Genomic DNA, 22,724 nt, shown 5'->3' with positions numbered 1-22,724 from the left:
GTCCTAATAACTGGAAGCCGGCTCCTGCTTTTCAGGGTACTGAGGACAGTCGCTGTCTTCAGGGAAAGATGGTGAGGAAACATAGGAAATGGAAAACATTTCTTTAGAAGAAAAGTTGGTCAACAGTATCAAGTTGTCCAGAGCAGGGACGAGGGGTGGAGAGGGGAAACAAGTCAAAGGAGGGGGAAGAGGTTATTTTGAAGTTGGAATGGTTAAGTCAAAATGTACCCCGCAACTATTTGCACAACAGCTCCCTCATGCTGAGGCCACACTGGAAGGTCTATAGAAATGCATAAAACTCATAATTAACTTGTCGTGGCATCCAAGCAGCAGGAAACTGGAGAATCCTGGTGACAGGAGCACTAGTCCTCAGACGTAAGGCCACACCCAGGTATCGAAATCCTCCACCTTTGCTTTGAAATTTAAAGAAAAAAACAAAACCAAAACAACCCACAACATATCACTTTCAAGCACCACGACACAGCTTGGAGATGACACACCTGAGACATAAGACTCGTCAGCTCCTCAGCACCAGGACCAACCATGGGTGAGTGTAAAGTTCAGACAAGATTGAACGTTCTGGTATGATTTTCACTACTGCTAAATATCCACACCCTCGTTTCAACTCGGCAGCAGTTTTGACTATTGCACACATCTGATATTTCAGGTGTTTAATTTTAGGCCCCCAGTGCTAATCTCAGATTCAAATTTGACACATTTCTCCTCACTGCTCTGCATCTTCAGGAACCTCACAAACAGGCGTTTCTCACCCAGCCTTACTCCAACCAGATATGAACATCGCTTCCTTTTATCCTTCTCGCAACAGTAAAATAGACAAGACCCCAAGGTGCTGTGGCTCCCCATCTCCTCCCCAGCCCTCCACCACTCCTCAGCACCTCTTCTGTGGCTGGTCAGAGAACCCTTGCCAACAAAACACCTATATGCAGATACAACTGAAGAATACAAAAGGTTCCCATGTTTGACCGACACTACAGGGACTTGTTTCCCCTCAAAAGGTTGGTTTCATATTAGTTGCTTGCAATAAAAAATAGACCTAACACAAATTTTCCATCACTGGGACACCACCAAAACCAGCAGCAATGCACAGGTCAGCAAAATGATTTCCCCCCATAGGTAGGGTGGGTGTGAGGTCGCTCTGGTTGACATCACTGGTTCTAACTGGTGTTCTCTGCTACTGGCTGTTCAACCGCAGCCCCATCCTTCCGCAGGAGATGACAGAACCTGCAAAGGGGACATGAAACATGCCCCCTCCCATTCTGTGTCCTCAAAGACCTGTCCTGCACCATGAAGAAAGCAAGTGCTCAAGTGAGACGCAGGCTCTCAGAGCCAAGAGGCACTAATAAAGCCCATACATCACCCTCCAGCGAGGCACACACCCTTCTGAGCACGACAGACGTTGTTTATGTCAGCAGCATTACCCAGAGCACATAGGCAGAAGGGAGTGAACCCGCTAGTCCTTCATTCCCACCAACCCCCTGCATTTCCCCAGAGCAGCTTCAGGAGAGGTCCATTTGCCACAGCAGAAGCTTGTAAGAGAACATTTGAAACAGTTAATAGAATATGAAATGGAGAGAAAAACGGGAGCTAGCAACTGGTGTAGACAGCAAAGCTCTGAAAGGCAGTTTGAGTCACTACAGAGGGGTTTGTGAAATACTCAGAACAACATCTAGTCTTTACTGCACAAGAGTGCCAGTGCTGGTCCTTAGCAGGGCGATTTGGGGATGGCTGGTCTACATTTCAGACACGCAGTAGTTTCCCTCAAAGATGGACAGCATAATGCAAGGAAAAATGACCATCAGCTATATTTTAAAAGGATTCTTGCTGAAGTCATTGTAGATCCCCTGGATGCTACTCCAAAAATCACTGATCTCCCTCTATTTTATAAGGTATCTTGTCACAACTGAAAGATAATAATTAAAAGATGTCCATAGCCAGTTGGATCCCTATCTCATTTCAGTTCCTGTGATCTGTCACCAGGGACTGGCACCACCCCAGCAGCAGGGACTGAATATACATCCCTCCCCTTCTCCTTTCCAGTACAGACACAACTCCTGCTCCTCAAAGAACCAGTTCACACCAGACTAGAGCCAGGATCTAGTGCAAATTTTACACTCTGCACAGTTCCAGCCGGTAAAGTTCTCCTTCAAACCAGGATGAGGAGATGCCTCTAACAGAGAAACACGAAAACCCATCAGCTTTTAACCCCAAGGGTTTGCTTACCTGTGCAGATGTGCTCTTGAGCTTCTCCAGGCCATTCTCCAGCCGCTCCATTTTTGCTTTTAAATCCTTGCCCTTCTTCAGTAGCAAATTCTGATAGAGTTTGATTTGCTCAAGGAAGGACTTTGCAGTGGTGTAGTTATATCGTCGCTCATTGCTCAGATACAATCGCGAAATCTCGTTGACACTTGTGTGGACATAGGCCATGAATTTGCTTATTGAATCTTTCACTGAATCCTAAAAGTAAGATGAGAAGACAAGGAGAAAATATTTCAAACTGAACAACTATATGTAGTGCAGATCTGTGCCATATACAAAGGAATTTATTAACATTTTATTCTGCTGCAGCAAAATCCAGGCTGCAACATCTAAGTTGATCCCTTTTCATTTGTTATCTCTAAAATAACTTTGTCTGTTCATGTACTGTATACCTCTTTTTATATCTTTTTATCTCATATTTTATCTTATTCCAAGCAATTTTTCTAGCATTAAGCTCTATAAAATAACAGCCTTTCAAGCATAAATTTGGGCTTTTCTCCTCTACAAACAGGGAAAGCACACACATAAAAAGAAACATTGTAGACTTTATTCTACAAAAATCCTGCCCAGAAAAGCTAAATAAACATAACTGAATCTCTTTTAGTCTAGCAGCAGGTTGTCATCAATGAGAACTTGACATAATTTTGCCCTTGAGAATTACAGGCGCTCAGACACGCCTGTGGAGAGCAAAGCCCATGTTCCCTGCAATACCCATAAGCATTAGGTTATTTCCTGCACCGATTTGTAAGCTGCCGCTCTTGCTTGCAAAGCAGTGGTGTGTCTGGCAGTGCTATCAGTGCACAAACACAACATGGTGCCCACGGCCATGCTTCAGCTGAGGGCTGTGCCCCTCTCTGAAAAACCTGCTTTGCTTAAGTTAATTAGCATCATAGAAACATTTTGGTTGGAAGAGACACTTGAGAACATCAAGTGTAACGATAACTTAACTCTGGTATTAAATCATGGCCCTAAGAACTTAATCTCTGTCTAACCCCTCCACAAGGATGGTGACTCCATCACTGCCCTGGGCAGCCTGTTCCAATGCCCGACAGCCCTTTGGGGAAGAAACCTTAGTTAATATCCAATCTGAACCTTCCCTGGCACAACTTGAGGCCATTTTCTCTCATCCTAAAGCAGTAGAGAGTTACCAGCAATTCCTCTCTGAACGGTCACCCAGATGTCCTGGGTGAGTGCTGTCCCTGCAGTGCTGTCCCCATCGCGAGAGGCACTGCTTGCACCAAGCAGAGGGACATGTCACACCTGGCTGCCACCAGCACCCCCCGCAGAGGAACCCAAACCCAGGCACGGCCATGGCAGCCCCAGATGCCAGTGGGTGAGGTGCTCACCTCCACGGTCTCTGTTTCTTGCAGAAAGCGGAGGCTGACAGACTCGAGGGCCTCCTGCGGCCACTCCTGGAACCAGTCTATGGCCGTGCAGCTGATGATGGCAGGGAACCTCCTGCTGCGGACACGGAGCTTGCTGCCCACGGGCGAAAAACACAGCACAACCTGCAGAGCCCAGGGAAGGAGAACGTGAGAAGACACAGCCAGGAGCAGGCATGGGGTTCCAGCTGCACAGCCCAGCTCAGGCTCTTCCATCCACTTCCAACGGGCACAGACTGAAACACAGGAGGCTCCATCTGAACATGAGCAGAAACTTGTTTGCTGGGAGGTGCCAGAGCCTGGCCCAGGCTGCCCAGAGCGGGTGTGGAGTCTCCTTCTCTGAGACATTGAAACCCGCCTGGACCCACCTGTGTGATCTGCTCTGGGACCCTGCGTGAGCAGGGCTTGGACTGGGGATCTGCAGAGGGCCCTTCAGCCCCCACCAGGCTGGGATTCCATGAATGGAAGATCTCACAGCACCAGCTGAGGTTACAGCAACCTCAGTCCTTGAGCCCTTGCACTTCAGGCCAGCAAGCCTGGCATGGAAAAAAACGTAACGTGGCAGTGAACACATTTTTTCTCTGCAATAAAGACAAGCAGTGGTGTTAAACATTGCCATGGTCAAAAGCAGAAGCCTGGCACACTTTCAAGCTTGAAGCTGGGTTTTAATAAAACCACCCTTCCCTGCTTCAGCAGTGAAACAAAGCTTTGCCCAGCAGGGAACTGGCATCTGTATTCAAGTGGTGCAACCAGGAATTAAAGTGAATGGATCTAAATTCTCCTGGCAGGACCACAGGCCCACCTGGGCTGTTTCCCCGAAAGCAGCATTGAAAAGAGTCGAGGTGGCTCAAACTCAAAATCTGCTTTTATCAGAGTGAGACATTTTTTGAATAGAGAAACCTCAAAACAAAGCAGAACAGAAATAAAAGCATTTATGAATATATTTTCCCTACTCATTGCATTTTTGTGCAGCAGGTCCTTTGCTTTTCAGGCTTTTATTTCAGTCCAGCTGCTAAAAGTTTCTGAGTTGCAGCAAATTGTGCAGTGTATGTGGGCCCCTGGGGGTCTCTCTTTGCATTATTCTGGGGCCTGGTCAAGGGGCTGTTACTCCCTTGCCCAGCATCCCCTCTGCCCTGCACCATTTCTCCTTCCTCCAGCCTTATCCCTTCCCTCATCCCCTGCCTTTCCTGCAGGCTGGGAGCCTCCTGCCCCACAGCCGCTTGGCCCACAGCTCCTCTTGGCAGCACAAGCTCTGCCTTTGCCAGCAGGAAACTCCTGGAAGGACGTAAAGTCAGGACAAGGCAAAGTACCTTTCCTCTTTGTTGCCTCACAACCAGCTTTAACAGCAAGATAAGACCCAAGAACCAAAACCTACCACTACTGTTCATCACAGCCCTTTTCCTGTGAGCCCGCTGTGGCTCATAAATCCATATAAGCTTTGTTAATTGGCCACAAAGAAGGACATGGACAAGATGCCACCATGCAATGAAGTAGCAACATGTGAGCAAGGACCAGCTTGGGAAGCAGTGTATCTCACTCAGTGCATCATCCCTCTCCCACTTGTTAGCCCTGGCTGGTACCTTAGCAAGTGTCATAGGACAGGCTGCTGTTAGCTCAGATGTCGCTATAGTGGGTCAACACCTCCATCATGATCTGTTTTTTAGAAGCCACAAAAGAACTGCCTGTAACAAACCCACTTTAGTTTCCATTTCAGAAGAGGTAGCTGAACTTAGAGCTCCTGCTCCTCTGCCATGGCCACTGCGCATGGGGACAGACACACAGAAATCCTTCCTGCACCTTCAAGCATATGCCTTGGGCACCTCTACGTTTTTCTGTCAGGGCCAGGCAAGTTTCAGGAAGCTGTCCATGTACAAAAGCCTCTTCACAGGATCCCAGACGATTGGGCTGAAGGGACCTCTGCAGATCCCCCAGTCCAAGCCCTGCTCACGCAGGGTCACAGAGCAGATCACACAGGTGGGTCCAGGCGGGTTTCAATGTCTCACAGAAGGAGACTCCACACCCGCTCTGGGCAGCCTGGGCCAGGCTCTGGCACCTCCCAGCAAACAAGTTTCTGCTCATGTTCAGATGCAGCCTCCTGTGTTTCAGTCTGTGCCTGTTGCCCCTCACCCTGGCGCTGGGCACCACTGTCCATCCTCTGACACCCACCCTGGAGATATTTATAAGCATAAATAATACTTCCTAGCTGACCCCATCCATCTGCTGTAACACACGGTTAAGGAGAAGGGTAGAAAAAAGAGAAGGGATCAGCCTCAAGTAAATCATATTCACACTGCCCTTCCAGTGCACCACAATAACAGGAATAGATCCATGAGGGGACGGGAGGCAGAAGACAACCAAGATGCTGAAAAGTCACAAAACAGCATCAGGACTCATCAGAAAATCCCCTCTACACCCAGAGAGGGAAAGAGCAGGACTGCATTCCCTCTCCTTGGGCACCTACACTGTGGCATGGTCCTCAAATTTTCCCTCAAAAATTAATTTTCCAGTTGTTCCCCATCCTAAACATGTACCTTCCCACATCAAAAAAGCAACGGGCCACCCTATCTCAGTGACCGTGTCCCACCAACACAAACGGAGCAGTAAGGAGGAGGACCTGCTTTCATTGAGCAAAGATCAAGGCTTCTCTCTTTGCCCTCCCCAGCTCCTGGCCCTGTGCCGGCAGCAGTGAACAGCGCTGCAGAGGGGTAAACACCTTCTGGAACAGTCTCACTCTCCTGTGCGCCTCACTGTGCTTTCCCCGTGAGCTGAGCACACATGGGAAATAGTCCTGAAACTGTTCTGGGATCTTTTGGACATATTCATAAGGCCTTTCTATGCTGGATTATGGGCTGTGCTGGAAGAAATCCTGTAGGCACATTGCATGCCACTCAGTTTCCAGCACTCTGTTTTTAACATAATACTTCATTTCTTCTGGCAATGGAACCCCAACAACACGAACACTGATCCCTTCAGCAGCTCTTTCAAGCAGCAAGACCTCGTCCTGATGCACCCCTGTGCCCGGCTTCGAAAAGGGAGCGGCTGGTCCTGCTCAGCTCTTGAAAGAGAACGTTCTCAACTTCCATAGTGCTTTCTAACACCCAAGAAGTGATGGCAACAGAGAGCATTTCCTGCACTTCAGTACTACTTGCTGAGTGCATCACAGTTCTCATCATGAACAGGCAGAAAAGCCTTTCAGGCTGCGGTCTGACCTTCCTACCAGGCAGCCCAAAGCATCTTCACCCCATGCTCCTGCACCAAGGCAGATGGCGAAGACCTGAACTCCCCCAGCCTGTCTCACCTTCAGCTGCCGTCGAACACGCTCTGTAAAAAACTTCCAGCAAGTCTCCCTGGAGTCCACCAGCCCTCGGCCTTTGACTTCATTCCTCACGCTGTTGATTATGTTTTCTACTTCATCATCGGGGAAGAGATCAGGGATTTCACCTGAGAAGAAGGCAGGTTTGGGTTTACTGGTCTGGATTTTGTTGCAGTCGCAGAGCAAAGTGAAGCAGGTGCCTCCCTCTTCAGGGCCTTGGGGAAAACCCTTCCTTGAGAAAAATCGTTGTGCCAGGCGCCCATAGGCCCCAGCAGCAGCAAAGTGGCACAGAACATCATTCTGCTAAAAAATAAGCCCTTGTGAGAGCAACATTTCTCATAAAAGTATGAGCTAAACAAACACAGAATAAAGCCAAAGTACAGAAAGTCCATTTTTGTCAGATCGACAGTGCTGATTAGATTACAAAACAAAATCGCAAATACCTCATATGCTATACACAATAATGAAATAATTTCAGTTTTGCAAATCAATTCGTTACCTGTACCGTTCCTGCAGCTGTTCAATGCCATTGCCAGTGCTGGTAAAATAACTCCCACATCACCAAAACATTTTAAAAGTCAGAAATCTTTTAAAAACTTTTTAAAGTTAATAGTTATGCAACTGATTGCCAAAAACATAACCAGCCAATTTTTCTTTTTTTTCTGGTTACTTAATTTATCACCTATTCACTTCCCTTCTGGCTTCTGATTTGATTGAAATCATTATTATTGAGTGAGATACTGTCAATATGAGCACTAATTACTTAGGAAAATACACTAATCAGATATCTGCTTGTTTATAAGAGAGTCTAAAATATATATTCTGTTCTAGCTCCTTAGGTGATGGAAAGAAGTGAAACAAGTAAGAAAAACAAGCCTGCAGAGAGCGGGAAGCAGCCAGAGCCCTCAGGCAGCACCCGCTGGGTGGCACTAGGTCACGTTTTGGGAGGTCATAGAACCATAGAACGTCCTGACATGGACAGGACCCCCAAGGATCATGGAGTCCAACTCCTGTCCCTGCAATGACAACCCCACAGGTCACCCCGTGTGTCTGAGGACATTGCCCAGTCTCTCCTTGAACACTGTCAGGCTGGGGCCGTGACATCGCCCTGGGAGCCTGTTCAGTGTCCAGCACCTCTGGGTGAAGAACCTTTCCCTCATGTCCCACTGCCCTCCCTGGCACATCTCCTGCCATTCCCTGGGTTCTGTCACTGTCACAGAGAAGAGCTCAGCCCTGCCCCTCCTGCTCCTGCTGAGGAACCTGCAGCCCCATGAGCTCTGCCCTCAGTCTGCTCTGCTCCAGCTGAACAAACCCAGGGACTTCAGCCGCTCCTCATACGGCTTCCCCTCCAAACCTTCACCAGCTTCATGTCCCTCTGGACACTCTCCAGTAGCTTTATCTCCTTTTCTCCTGTGTCCCCAGCCCTGCACACAGTGAATGCTGCAGGTGAGGCCGCCCCAGCACAGAGCAGAGCGGGACAATCCCCTCCCTGCCCGGCTGGCCGTGCCGTGCTGGATGCACCAGGACACGGGGCCCTCTTGGCTCCAGGGACACTGTTGGTTCATGTTCAACTTGCCACTGACCAGAACCCCCAGAGCTCTCCATGGAGCTGCTCTCCAGCATCTCGTCCCCCAGTCTGTCTGTACAGCCAGGGTTGCTGTGTCCCAGGTGCAAAATCTGGCACTTGCCCTTGTTACACTTGTCATGGTCCCTCCCATGGTCCCTTCCTCAGTCCTCAGTCCAGCCACAATTCTGAGCTGCCTCCCCAGACCCTGAGTGAGGACTTCTGATCTGTCCCCTCTTCCCCACATAGCAGCTACAGGAAAATGTGACACCTTTCTGAACCACCGCAAAATGACCTGGACATCCCAAACCAGGCTGCTTGGCCTGCCCCTTGCTGCAGGACACTGCAGAGCTTCACTTCATGTCATGAGATATTTGTGCCATCTACACAGGTGACAGGAGCTACTCACCAGCCTCCACAACAACCCCTGTCTTTACTCCTGATTACAAATTTATCACAGGCAGAGATTGTTTGCTGCTCAAACCATCTGGCCAATTTACAGCCACAGATGTCAACTCTGGAGTTTCGCACAAACTATCGCTTCCCTGTGCTTTCAACTCTCCAGTCCTCACCATGCACAGAGGTCACCCGAACCAGCTGGAGTCTTCCCACTCCTGACTCATAAATAAGGAAAAAAGCATCATGCAGTTGGTAGCAGTGATTTTCCAGGGACTCTGGGGAATATGCCCAGGCTGGGTTACCCCCTGCGGTCACGGTGACACAGCCGCACGCTCCCATGTGCGCTGTAGCTGCAGTGCGCCCTGCATGGGGAGTGCTCCACCACACATACTCATGCCATGTTCTGCAGCGAAACAGAGCATCTGTGTGTAGGCTGGCTATTCTGCAATTGTTTGGGCAAGCAACAACTCAAAAACTTTAATGGAAAAACAAAGAGGAAAAGGACTGCAATGGGACAAGCAGCTAGGTGACGCACACAGACACGGTCATTTGGTGGCTTTGTACCATCCACCAACTTGCAGTCAAATATTCCAGCCAGGAAAAACCTTATTAGGTAACTAGAGTGTGGATGCATGAGATCCACAGGTCAAACTCTTCATCTGTTGATACATTCCTTGGGCTCTGTCCTCAGCTGCCATGTCACAACAGACACGTCTCTTAACTGTAGAGAGTATACCATGAAGTATGGAAAAACTAGGTACACAACATCAGAGAAAGAAAAACTATCAGATGATGGAGTACATCCTCACAAAGGAGACCTTATCATGGCTTTTAGTCCAGAACTTAACCCACATATCTTCTAGCTCACTTCATATATTGCCCTTCTGTATATTCTAAAACCACAGATGCTACCATGAGCACAACCACACTGAGAAGGGGGAAAGGGGAAATCAAGCAATGACAGAGGTACCTGATGCTAAGAAGTCACTCACCAGCACCAAGAACTGCTCATCTGCCACTTGAGCGTCGGTCATCAGGAACACGATGCCTATGTTCTTCACACCGGCTTTCAGGTACAGGTTTGCCAGGTCTGCCTGGACGTTGAAAAGCAAGAGGACTTAGGGGGTGCACCTCCATTCTGCAAAACTCAGGTAGGTACCACATCTACAAGCAGGATATTTCAGAATCTTCCCATTAACCAAGAATAAAGCAATGGCAATTAATTAGCGTGAAACTGCACTTTGGCCACTCTCCATCTTCATGGCTGAGTCTGCCAGGTTATATGGGGGAGTCTATCGCTGTCATCATTGTAAGACTTTACCCAGTAAGACTTGACGTTACGGCCAGGTCTGTGTAACACAAAAAAAAAGAGAAAGAAGCCCTGGCCAGCACCGCTACACACAGGGAAATGCTTGTAGCTGGAACACCTGGAGGTCAATGGATGTGGCTAAAGACATCAGTGCAGTCCCTGGTTGTGGAGGCTGCCCTGGGAGTTCAGAAAGGCTTACTGTGGGCACAATAAGTCACTATACGGGGACATTAAAGCACCACAGGGACTGGGAGGGACAGCAGCCACTGAAAATGTTGGACCTTGGTGTCCCCATGCTGTAGATTTCTCTGATTTCACAACTATACCTGAATTTTCTTTTTTTTTTCTGAGGTGCTGCAACGCATTTCTTTCTGCTTGTGAAGAAAGGAGAAGGACACCTTGTGCAAACAGGGATGTTTTCAGTTTTATTCCTTTCCAGAGTCTGAGCAGGGACTCGCCCTTCAGTGTCCCACTCAGTGCAGTGATGCTGACAGAGAAACTGCTCATATGGAAAAGCTGTTTCACCTCAAAGGGGACAGTGTCCTGATGAAGGACACAGTGTCCTCCTGATGAAGGACACCAACTTCTTGAAATCCAAGTTGTTCATGAGATGGGAAAAACGCCATCATCCCGCTCAAACTCCATCATTTCCTTCCTGCCCCTCCAAGCAGGATACAAGGCATGCGGGAGACACTGAAGGAATTTACTGGCCTGTGTTCCAGAAACTTTCTTAGAAATTCAGCAAATACACACGCTCCCTCAAAAAGAATCATTTGTTACTTCCATCACTGGAAATTTGAATTAGATCAATTATAACAGCACGAGGGGCCAATGCCAGACAGGGTAATCTGTCACCATCCTGCTCTTCCATATCGAAGAAAAAAAGATGACTCCATATTTCATAAACTCTTTGAAAATGAATAGAGAGTGAAGGGAACATCAAATTATCTTCCACCTCCACAGACAGAAGTAAAGACATGCTTTGAAAACAAGTTTATTAATGCTGGTTTCAAGCTATATTCCTAGATGGGAGCACAGGTTTTCTCAATGAATAGGCAGGTAGGAGCTAGAAAATTGTACGAGTGGGGCTGAAGAACACAGAGGAAAGTTGAAAATACCCAATGGATGGAGGATCAGGCTTGTGTGACGTGACAAAAACATGACAAAAACAACCTGTACACAACTACAGGTCATCAGGCCCTGCCTCTGATGGGGAAGGAAGGCAAGGGTTCATTGGCCATCGCATCTCCCGAGCAGAATGGCGTGAAGTTACTGAGGTTGTGATTTTTACAACATTTCTGATGAGAATCCTTTTGCCAGCAGCTAAAATACTTGAAAATCATTTCAACGATATTTTACAATGTTGATTTGTAACTTCTGTGCTCACTAGCCTGCGCATAGATATAAGCACAGGCACCTGTTCTCTATAGTGAACCATCCACCATCCCCTCAGTCCCTCCCTCATACAAAATCCTGGTGGAAGGACTGGATACGACTTTGGAACTCTCCTCCTGCTCTCTCCTGCTCCTTTTCCACCTCCAAATCACTCCACAACAGGCACCTCACAGATGAGCTAATTACCACATCTTGGTTTAATTAGAAATAATAGTCAAATACGGTTTCTTGAACAAGCATTAACTGAATGTCCACACCAGGGGTTTATCATCGGAGCCCAGCGCTGACTCTGAGCCTTGGGCTGGGATGTTGTTGGGTCTGGCCAGCTCAGAGGGCTGGCAGGGGACATCAGGCCTGTCTGCACCCCACAGATGTGTTGGGAAGCACTGCTCCTCTCTGCAGTCCCATATAGTCTCTGGAGCTTTTTACTGTCTTCACAATGGCGTCATTCAACACGCAACAAGACAGAATCACAGGATCCCAGCCTGGTGGGGGCTGAAGGGACCTCTGCAGATCCCCCAGTCCAAGCCCTGCTCACGCAGGGTCACAGAGCAGATCACACAGGTGGGTCCAGGCGGGTTTCAATGTCTCACAGAAGGAGACTCCACACCCGCTCTGGGCAGCCTGGGCCAGGCTCTGGCACCTCCCAGCAAACAAGTTTCTGCTCATGTTCAGATGGAGCCTCCTGTGTTTCAGTCTGTGCCCGTTGCCCCTCACCCTGGCGTTGGGCACCACTGAACAGAGTCTGGTCCATCCTCTGACACCCACCCTGAGATATTGATCCATTGATCAGATCCCTCTCAGCTTCTCCAGCTCAACAGCCCCAACTCTCACTGAGTCTTTCCTCATCAGAAAGATGCTCCAGACCCCTCAGCATCTTTGTCTCCCTCTGGTAATTCCTTGTCCTTCTTAAATTGGGGATCCCAAAGTTTTCAGGGCAAGTTCTGCTTTTTATTCCCTTCCGCTCCACCTCAGCCCCAGGAGTCACCCACCTTCAGGTCAGGGATCCCGTACCCTTTCCTCAGCGTGATCTGGAAAAGCTCCAGGGAGCTGACGAAGGCCGCCAGCCTGGTCAGGCTCTGCTTCCCGCTTCCACCCACGCCGACCAGGAGAGCGTTCCCTCGGGGGGACTCCAGGATCCGGTTGATGCGGCAACTAAATTGAAGCATATAAAATCTGTCATTAATAAGAGTATTTTTCTTATTCTCTGCCCACTGCTTTTCAATATATATTTTAATCACTAGGAAACCGTAGTCTGAATGGGATGAAAAATGTCAATCTAAGAGACATGTCAGCAATCAATCCCCATCTCTGCTGAGGCCCAAACAAAGGACGTAGCTGATTAAAAAAATAGTTTGGTGGCGATTCAAACTGTGTCCAATATTTTTCCACCTGCCAAGTCCTGCTGGATAGAAATATTTTAAGGTGAAGGCCTGGATGTCTTTGCAGGCAGGACAAGGGAAAAAACACATTACATGGACATGCAAATAGTGAGAACAGAATTCATGGCTCTGGTGCACCTCTCCAGTGAAGGTTCCTCTTCACAAAGCATTTTGGGTTCATGTTCAGGTGAAGGGTCCTGCTATGCATTAAAGCATATTCATATACATCTGGAATAGCATAATACCTGTCTGGAAAATACAGTCCAACATTATTTATCCAAGCCACCATTAAGAGTGAGATTTTGTCACACTTAAAATGAACTTGCTATTGTTTTTCAGGTCTGTTCATTTGTCCTTGAGAGTTGCACAGTGAGCTCTGCCCCCAGTCTATTCTCTTTAAGCAATTGCTGACATCCCCACGTTAAAATCCCAAGTGAGGGAGGTTTAGAGGATCCTACCTGTGAAAACCTCACTGTCAGGTGTCTGAAATGCAAGCACCATTCCCCTCTTGACATCACTGCCTTTATTCAACTCACTTAACTGAGTATTTTCCTAGACTAATCTAATTAATTTTTCAAATAAGACTGCAAGAAATACTGTACTGCTTTATTACAACTCAAGCGTCTTATGATCTATGTGCAGACTCCCACAGATTGTGAAATTAAACCCAGAATAGCAATCCAGCTTGTGTGGAGAGCTGGAATGTTCCTGCTTTTCATTCTCTAGCTGGCTGTCCCCAAAAGCAAGGGCACGGGGTGTGCGTTGGGAACGGGCACCATGAGCCCCGGGTCAGGAGGTGACTGACCCATATCCCCCACCTCCCCACATACATTAACTCCCTCACTTTTTTTTCCCAACAGAAACTTCACAACAAATTCAAGATGTCATCCATAAGCTGTTGGAGATGGAATAATTTGTGTGTTTCAGCAAAACGCAATTTCCAAATGCGCTGAATCGAAATCACTCAGCTCCAGTGAAAATCATGCTGAATACTCAAACCTCGCCTTCCCGATTACTCACAATATTAACTGGGGGGATACTGACAGGTTTTGTTGAAAATCCCAATTTATGTAAAGTGCAAAAGAAGCACAAGATTAAAATTACTGTCACCTTTCTGCAAGCAGAAACACCAATGGACATCAGGTTGCATATGACTCATTAATACAAAGAAGTAAATGCCCAAACTATAAGGGAAGCCATGCCCCAGCACAGCCAGCACGCTGCACCGCAAAAGGAACAGATTGCTGAGCTCTTAGAACAGAACTGGTTAAACAGCTAGTTAAAACGAGTAGAAATTTATATATATATATGTATTTTTTTAATTTGCATGAGAGTAACTGCATTAGGTTACCAGGTCCAGCAAACCTGAAATCACCCACACAAGCGTGCAGCAGGACAGCGGCTTCCTTCTAGCTTAGTCACAAACCTGCTCTTCATGATACAATGTTTCCAGGCAAAATCAGTTAAAACTATGATTTACAGGGGAGGTTCATCTTCAGAAATTATCTGAGGCCAGGTCTGCATTTCAGCCCCCAAAAATCAGACCACACCTGGAATATTGTGTCCAGTTGTGGCCCCTCAGCTCCAGAAGGACAGGGAACTGCTGCAGAGAGTCCAGCGCAGCCACCAAGATGCTGGAGGGAGTGGAGCATCTCCCGTGTGAGGAAAGGCTGAGGGAGCTGGGGCTCTGGAGCTGGAGAAGAGGAGACTGAGGGGGGACTCATTCATGTTTACAGATATCTAAAGGGTGAGAGTCAGGAGGATGGAGCCAGGCTCTTCTGGGTGACAGCCAGTGATAGGACAAGAGGCAATGGGTTCAAACTGGAACACAGGAGGTTCCACTTAAATTTGAGAAGAAACTTCTTCCTGGTGAGGGTGTCAGAGCCTGGCCCAGGCTGCCCAGGGAGGTTGTGGAGTCTCCTTCTCTGCAGACATTCAAACCCGCCTGGACCCCTTCCTGTGGAACCTCAGCTGGGTGTTCCTGCTCCATGGGGGATTGCACTGGATGAGCTTTCCAGGGCCCTTCAACCCCTGACATTCTGGGATTCTGTGATTCTGTGGAATTCCCAACAAGCATTTAAATCATGTATAAGAGCTGGAGGTACGTGTCACGATCCATACCACAGGCATGTAAATAGCTTCATAATGATCAACGGAGGCTCGCTATTTTCATATAGTCCCACGTGTCCAGTTTCCACAGGGAATCCAGCTGGACCTCCAGGCATCGGAATGCAAGCAGGCTTTCCAAAGGATCCAGGCAATTTAAGTGCCTCAGTCCATTCAAACTAGTAGCCTGAATTCACGTAATCTCACATTATATACATTTGAAAATCCCACTGAGAATTGTGTAAACGTGCCTCTAACCCAGTTGTGAAAGCATTTAGGGACATCCTGGTGTAACTAGTTCTGTGGCTGGCTGTCAAGTGAAGACAAAAAGCACTTGATCAATGTCACGTACAATAAACGTCTGTGCCGTATGCAGAGCATCAAGGGCCAAAGATGTAACAGCAACCAGACTTCAAACGACCAGCAGCATGCTGACCCTCCATCCGACAGCCCCGCATCCTCACAGTGTCAAAAGATCCCCCCAGCAGCAGCTGGAGAAGCAGGGCAGTATTTGTGCAGGACACACCACGTGGGCAGATGAAGCTTCTGCACACCTCCAGCTCCTTCTGCTCTAATAATGGATACCGACATCCTCCAGAAACCTCCATGGAAACAATCTGCATGGATAAAAGCTACAATGAGAGCATAAAGACAGAAAACTCCCTTACACGTGGCACATGGCGTCCTCAAACAGCACCAGGCTCATGGCAGCGTTGACTTCGTTGTAGCTGCCCAAGGCTTCCACAAGGATCTTGTTCAGCTCCTCCCAGGTCGGAACTGGCCTGTAGCTGGGTTCTCCAACGCCTTTAGCGAAATGGCAATAAATGTTCATTCGCTTGGTCTGCTCTAAAGTTTCCTCAATGTCCTGTCAAATTTAAAAATCATTTTTAAAAAAGGTATATAAGAAGTAAAGGAGAAAACACTGCAGCTCTATGTCATCTTTCCAAGTGAAGCACAGTGTTCCAAAAAATGTCCATATAGCTGCACCTGTGTGTTGAAAAAGGGGAAAGAGCAACAAAAGGGAAGGAAAGGGAAAGGATAAAGCCCCAATACTTGCTCTGGACCTTTTGTAAATCACAAGAACTCATCACCTTAAGAAAATGTGAGCACAAGAAAAGCCCCACAGCAACAGCTACAGCATGACACTGTTGCATGGACAATGATTAACAGCCAGAGGAAAAAGCACTGTCTGCGTTACTGTGATATTTGCAGGACTCCAATGGCAACACTGCCGGGTGATGACAGGACTGAAGCAAAGCAGGTCTAGAGCTTCCATTAGGAAGATATTTTGGAAAAAAAGGAAAGCACTAGGGATTTGTGCCTGCATCTCACTTTACTCCCACCAAGACTGGGGATCTGACTCTTTTGCTTTTGCCACAAGACTCAAGACATTTAAATAAAATAATTTAATTAATTCACAGAGCCGAAATCTCCTCTCCCCGGTGCCCTTAGGGAGAGCATCGTTCACCCAAATACCAACATTGGCAGCCCAGGAAGCAGTTGACAGAGATTTTGCTCCTGGTGTCCCACCAAGAGCATCACACTCCCTGCAAGTGAGAGACTGGCAGACCTTGGGTCAAACTTCTCTTGCCCAAGGAACCTTTTTCCTGTAAGCACGTACGTTATTATCAGAGTTATGAACCTCAACACTTACGTCATATAATTTCTTCACCGTCTCCAGCTGGATTTTATCAAAGGTACCATAATCCTTTTCTTCAACCATCTTATCCCGGTAGACTCGGTTTGACTCGTGCAGGTAGAGTTTCACCAGGTCTTGGGGGTGCTGCAGACATTCCGGGGTAGAGAACAGAAGGCCCTGTGGGGTGCAGAGACCAGCAGTAAACCCCACCTTGACCTGAAGGGCCTGATGTCTCCCCAGCATCCAGGCTGAATGGGGCTGAATCACTCAAAATGCAGAGTTACTGTAACAACCTGCAAATAAACTTCCGAAGAAGCCCCTGGAGAACGTGCCCTTCGTTACCTCCAATTTCCCAAAGCAATTGTATATATTACACCAATTTTAATAGCCAAAGTGCATCCCCAGCGCAGCCTGATCTCCAAGAGTGCGTAGGGTCAGACACCAGCCCGACGGGCGGGTTTCTGCATCCCAACACCACAGCACGGCTGCTTTGTCAAGAAGAAGATAGTTTGGACATCTTAGCGGTGATGATTTTTTTCTAAAATCAATTAATTTTAATTAGGTGCATTCTGGCTGCAGGAAATATTAGTTTCTGTCTGCTTATCACAGCATGTTTACCATGAACTCTATTAAAATGCATAAAAGAATTATATTTCAAAGAGGTGTCACCTATTACTAAGCCTATTAACAGCACCCAGGGTTTTCAATGGCATGTATTAAACAGACAGTTTTTATTCCTAACATCTAATTATTTACACACAAAACATAAAATGTATTAAAAGCAATGTAAAGCAGGCCATCTCAGCTCGATGGATCATGGCTCAAATCATTTGGGTTTCACATTTGTCATTACAGCTGTCAAGCTGTTATTTTATTTATTTCAGAGAAAAGATAGTGAGAAGAGCTGATGACTCAAAGAGAATAAGGTGAAACCCATCAGGTCCTAAAAAAAAGTCACTCTAAAGACACTCCAAGCCACAAAAGTTGTGTTCTTGATGCAAGCAAATGTAAGGCTCAGAGGGAAGAAAATCCACGTTTCACAAATCTGTAAGCAGTTTATTAACTTAACACCTGAACATCTCCCCTTCCTTCACTTTACAGACCCGACTCTCCCGACTCCTCTCAGCAGAGCTACCAGGCTCTGCCACGGCAACCAGCTGCGTCCCCAGAGAGCGACGGGGACGCTCTAGATATGGAAGAAATTGCTGCCCCTGAGGGTGGTGAGAGCCTGGCCCAGGTTGGCCAGAGAGGTGGTGGATGAACCATCCCTGGAGACCAGGCAAGAAAAATAAATAACTTTTTCTTTGCAGTCTAAATAACATTTAAAATTATACTAACTAGTGCAGCATAGCGACCCCTTTCTAGCTGTCCTGCACTGCTGGATGAAGCACCTGCTCTCCTTTCTCCTGACGTTCTTCTTGGGGAGCCTGGAGCTGCCTCAGCAGCGGTGACATGAAAACAATGACAAACACAACAACAGCGTGTGGGCCACAAACTCAAGAGTCCTATTTAAAGTGCCAATTTTTAAATCTGCTCTGATATCAGGGAGGGTTGACGAGAGGCTCCAGTCACCCCCTTGGCACTGCATAGAATCACAGAATCATTTCAGCTGGAAGAGACCCTCACGAGCATCGAGTCCAACCATACCCTAATTCTAGCATGAAACCATGTCCCTAAGCACCTTGTTTAAACACCTTTCAAACCCCTCCGGGGATGATGACTCCACCACTGCCCTGGGCAGCCTGTTCCATAGCACCGTGGTTGCCATGTGCGATAGAGCAGCTGCTGGCACCTGGATCTCTGTTAGGAAGAAAAATAGCAGAGATGGGAAGAGAGAAGGAGGGGGAAGCTGTGAAACCAGACTGGCTCAGGTAACCACACGCCAGCCAAACCCAAGGTAAAGCTGTGCCAAACAACCGTGCCAGACCAAGGCACAAAACAAACTCTTGCTGACCCTGCGCCCATCTCGCCGCCGTCATTCCCAACTCAGCCACAATGTCAGCACGTAACACACAAGGTGCATTTCGGTGCTTCAAGCCTGAAGTTTGCAGGGCTCTTTAGTGAGCTCAACCAAGGGTGAACATGAAAATCCCTCCCCATGCAAAGGAGTGAGGAGTTCACTGGCAGCGGAGCCGACGTGGAGCAGCAGGACACGCCGGAGCCCCCGCTGCTGTCTGGCTGTCAGGAGGAGAGAGCCTGCTCTTCCCCAGCTGCCACAGATCTTCATGTGACATGCTGCTTCAAAATCTTGTTAGAAATAGGAATAAAAAGCAAAATACAACCCTGCTGGGTCTATGATTATTATTTTACAGAGATGACAGATATAATTTAGAGCATAATACCATGGTAACCCTTTCAGATGGAAAGAAAGACAGCAGCAGGGCTTTCTCTGGTGGGAGCCAGCGGGGAATGTATTTTTAGAAAGCATAATCCACAACTCTGTCACTGCAGAGACCTGTCTGCTTTAATCAAGGGGAAATTGCTTGGAGCGCACCAATCAATTTAACTCTGCAGTGCATGGTGGGACCCAGAGGCACGAAAAGGTGCTGTAGAAGTGCAAGACAAAGTAGTGTCGGACTTGAACCACAGACGGGACCCACTACAGAGCGAAAGTAACAGATAATACCTTCTGATGAGCCCAAAGGATTACAAAGGACTGAAGGGTGACCTTGCCCCTGCAGCAGTAACATCAGTAACAGTAAATTATATACTCACAACAACCAGGAGCCAGGCTGCCGTTCCTGCAGACCTTGCCTAACCCTGCTCCAGCCCCTTCTTGCCTGTCATCCCTGACTGTGGTTTCCAGCCCCTCCTCATATTTCCAGTGAAACGTGACAGCAAATTAAAGTTAGATTATTACAAATTATTACGGTACTTGCTGAGCCTTCTGTAGTCATTTAAAACCAGCCACGAGCCCAGGGGGCTGAAGATGGTCATAGATTTTGAGGTTCCTTGTTATTCTTTTTAAAAATCAGGAAGCAGCATCCTCCAGCCCAGACCCTGCTGTGTTCCCAGGTCAGCAGTGACCCGAATGTGTTTGTGTACTCAGCAGAGGAACCATGCCCAGTGCTGGCTTCCCCTCTTCATCCCCCTTCTTCACCCACAGCCCTTCTGCCAGTCGCCACCTCCCTGGAGACTCATGTTCCCCTTTGGGAGCCAAACCCCCCCACAACACACACATTACCCTGGTGTCACACAGGACAGACCAGCTTATCTCTACTTGAGGGCCTGAACCAAAGTTTCACCCTTGGCCAGCTGACGCCAGACAAGCAGCAGCACTGAGTACAATGCTGAGGCATTTAATGCTGTCCAGCTGAAGGTGAAGTCCAGAGACAAAATCAAATTAGAACAGTGGATGAAAATCATTGTTCTGCAAGGATACATGGAATTTCTCACAGCCTTCCCAAGTCAACACAACTAGATGGTTTGGTAGGGGTCTGGAGCATCTTTCTGATGAGGAAAGACTCAGTGAGAGTTGGGGCTGTTAAGCTGGAGAAGAGAAGCTGAGAGGGATCTGATCAATGGATCAATATCTCAGGGTGGCTGTCAGAGGATGGACCAGACTCTGTTCAGTGGTGCCCAACGCCAGGGTGAGGGGCAACGGGCACAGACTGAAACACAGGAGGCTCCATCTGAACATGAGCAGAAACTTGTTTGCTGGGAGGTGCCAGAGCCTGGCCCAGGCTGCCCAGAGCGGGTGTGGAGTCTCCTTCTCTGAGACATTGAAACCCGCCTGGACCCACCTGTGTGATCTGCTCTGTGACCCTGCGTGAGCAGGGCTTGGACTGGGGGATCTGCAGAGGTCCCTCCAACTCAACCAGGCTGGGATTATGTGGGATTCTGTAATGCTGAGGCATTTAGTGTTTTCCAGCTGAAGGTGATGTCCAGAGACAAAAATCAAATGAGAACAGTGGATGAAAATCATTGTTCTGTAGGGATACGTGGAATTTCCCACAGCCTTCCCAAGTCAACACAACTAGATGGTTCATCTCAGGAGAAACCTATTGTACAGCCAGGGCAGCCTGGAAAACAACATGGCTCAAGCAGTTCAGACAGGAACCCACACAACAGAAGAAGACACCTGTGTCCTTGAACAGCCGCTGGAACCCAGGCTGGATATCCTGACATGTTTCAAAAAGCATTAGAGACCCACACTTGGGCAACAGAGTGAAACCACACCTGTGTCCCTGATGGGGCGCTGGACACCCTTCTGGCCTCCACAGCCTCGGATGAACCTGGATATCCTCACCTACCTGAATCTGAGCACCTTGAACTGGAGCCTAATCCCACCTTAGATCTGCAAAGTGCTGATGTCTGACAAGAGGACAGTCACCTTGGACTCCTTTCACCTCCAGTGAATGAGGTGCTTCAGAAACACAGTTCCTCTGAGCTCTTCTCCGTGTTTGTCCATGAGGAAGAGCTGATGCACTACAGACAGAAATGCCCATTTTTCTCTGCTGGGGGAGAGGACGCGACTCGCCAGGCAAAAGGGAATCCCACTGAAGATACTCAGACCCCCAGAGACGATCATTCCAATCAGTCAGGACAAACATGAACAGTGCTTGACAAAGTCAATCCACTGCTGCCTGCCCAGCCTCCTACCCCTGGGTGTATAGGTTGCTCTTTTCCCTTTGGTTTCACCAATACCTGACAAATCTCTCTGGTATTTTGCCATCATTTGTAGTGAACACCTGGAGTCACCTTCAGCTGAACCCTCGCTCCAAGCAACGCAGACATCAGCCTGACCAGCTGGAGCCAGGTGGCAATGGGTCTTGGGTGCAGAAGGGAAAACATGAGAGCAGTAAGGACCTGTACCTGTTGAAAGGAATTATTGCTGACTTGATTTGGGGCCGTCTTCCTTGTTCTGTGCAACACTCACATGCGTACAATGTCCAAATTCATTAGCTGCAGCAATTAAGATACAAGTTCTTGGAGTGTTTTGTAATGAGGTAATTAGCACAGGACTCCTTGTCATAAGAGCTGTCAGGCAGTTTTGACAAAGGGAATCAAGCTGGGCTTCTAAGGTTGGTAGGTGCAGCATTAATATATAATATATTATGTATATAACAGTATGTATATAATAGTGAGATAACAACAGAGCCACTGGACAGGCTGCAAATGGAGCCATTTTAAGGACCTGTGCAGAGCCAGCAGTATCACAGCACAGCGGCAGCAAGTCCAGGGGCTGACCCCTCCACAGCTGCAATTTCTACGTGCTTTGTGCCTTTAACAGTTGTCATTGGCCGCTTGTATAACTACAGAACAGTCGGTAAAACAACAATCTCCAAATGCCCTTCACACACACAGCTATTGTGCAGGCGGTGTTTGATTGCTTGTCTGGGATTAAAAGGAATTTGAAAAAGGCAACATGCACCGAGCTACATCCACCAGTTCTCCATCTGCCCACAAGCTAAGGAAACTCACATGTCCCTCACCAGGAAAAGGGGGTTGTTTATTCCTTTATCTTTTTTTTTTTCCCCCAGTTAGCATCATATCAAGGGTCATGGGCCATGGTAGACTGGAAGGTGGGTGGAGAACTGGCTGGCCCAGCAGGCTCCGAGGTCTCACTGGAGCTCCAGTGCTCCGCAGGGGCTGGTACCGGGGCAGTGGGTGTCTCCATGCGGGAGCCAGCAGTGCTCTCCCAGCAGGGCTGCAGCTGGCACTGACCACGCAAACGCAAAGGGAAGGACCTTGACAGGCAGACAAAAGCTGTGTGAGGTTCAATCCACTTTTGGGGCCCCCAGGACAAGAAAGACATTGACATACTGGAACGAGTTCAACGGAGGCCACCAAGGTCATAAAATGGTGGAGGACAGGACATGCAAGGAAAGGCTGAGAGAAATCGGTTTGTTCAGCTCGGGGAAAAGGTGAAGGGGAATTTTAATTCTGTTTCTATCCCTGGAGACATCCCAGGCCAGGCTGGATGGGGCTCTGAGCAACCTGAGCTGGTGAAGATGT

At 48.0% G+C, this 22,724-nt stretch overlaps 1 pseudogene; it reads right to left on the bottom strand.

The window, feature by feature from the left end:
• Positions 1–22,724, bottom strand: part of LOC136113734 (dynein axonemal heavy chain 9-like) — a 90,835-nt pseudogene that overhangs the window by 8,235 nt on the left and 59,876 nt on the right.

The sequence above is a fragment of the Patagioenas fasciata genome, unplaced genomic scaffold, assembly GCF_037038585.1.
Source record: "Patagioenas fasciata isolate bPatFas1 unplaced genomic scaffold, bPatFas1.hap1 Unplaced_34, whole genome shotgun sequence".
Classification (NCBI taxonomy): domain Eukaryota; kingdom Metazoa; phylum Chordata; class Aves; order Columbiformes; family Columbidae; genus Patagioenas; species Patagioenas fasciata.
This window is presented reverse-complemented; position numbering and strand designations above follow the sequence as displayed.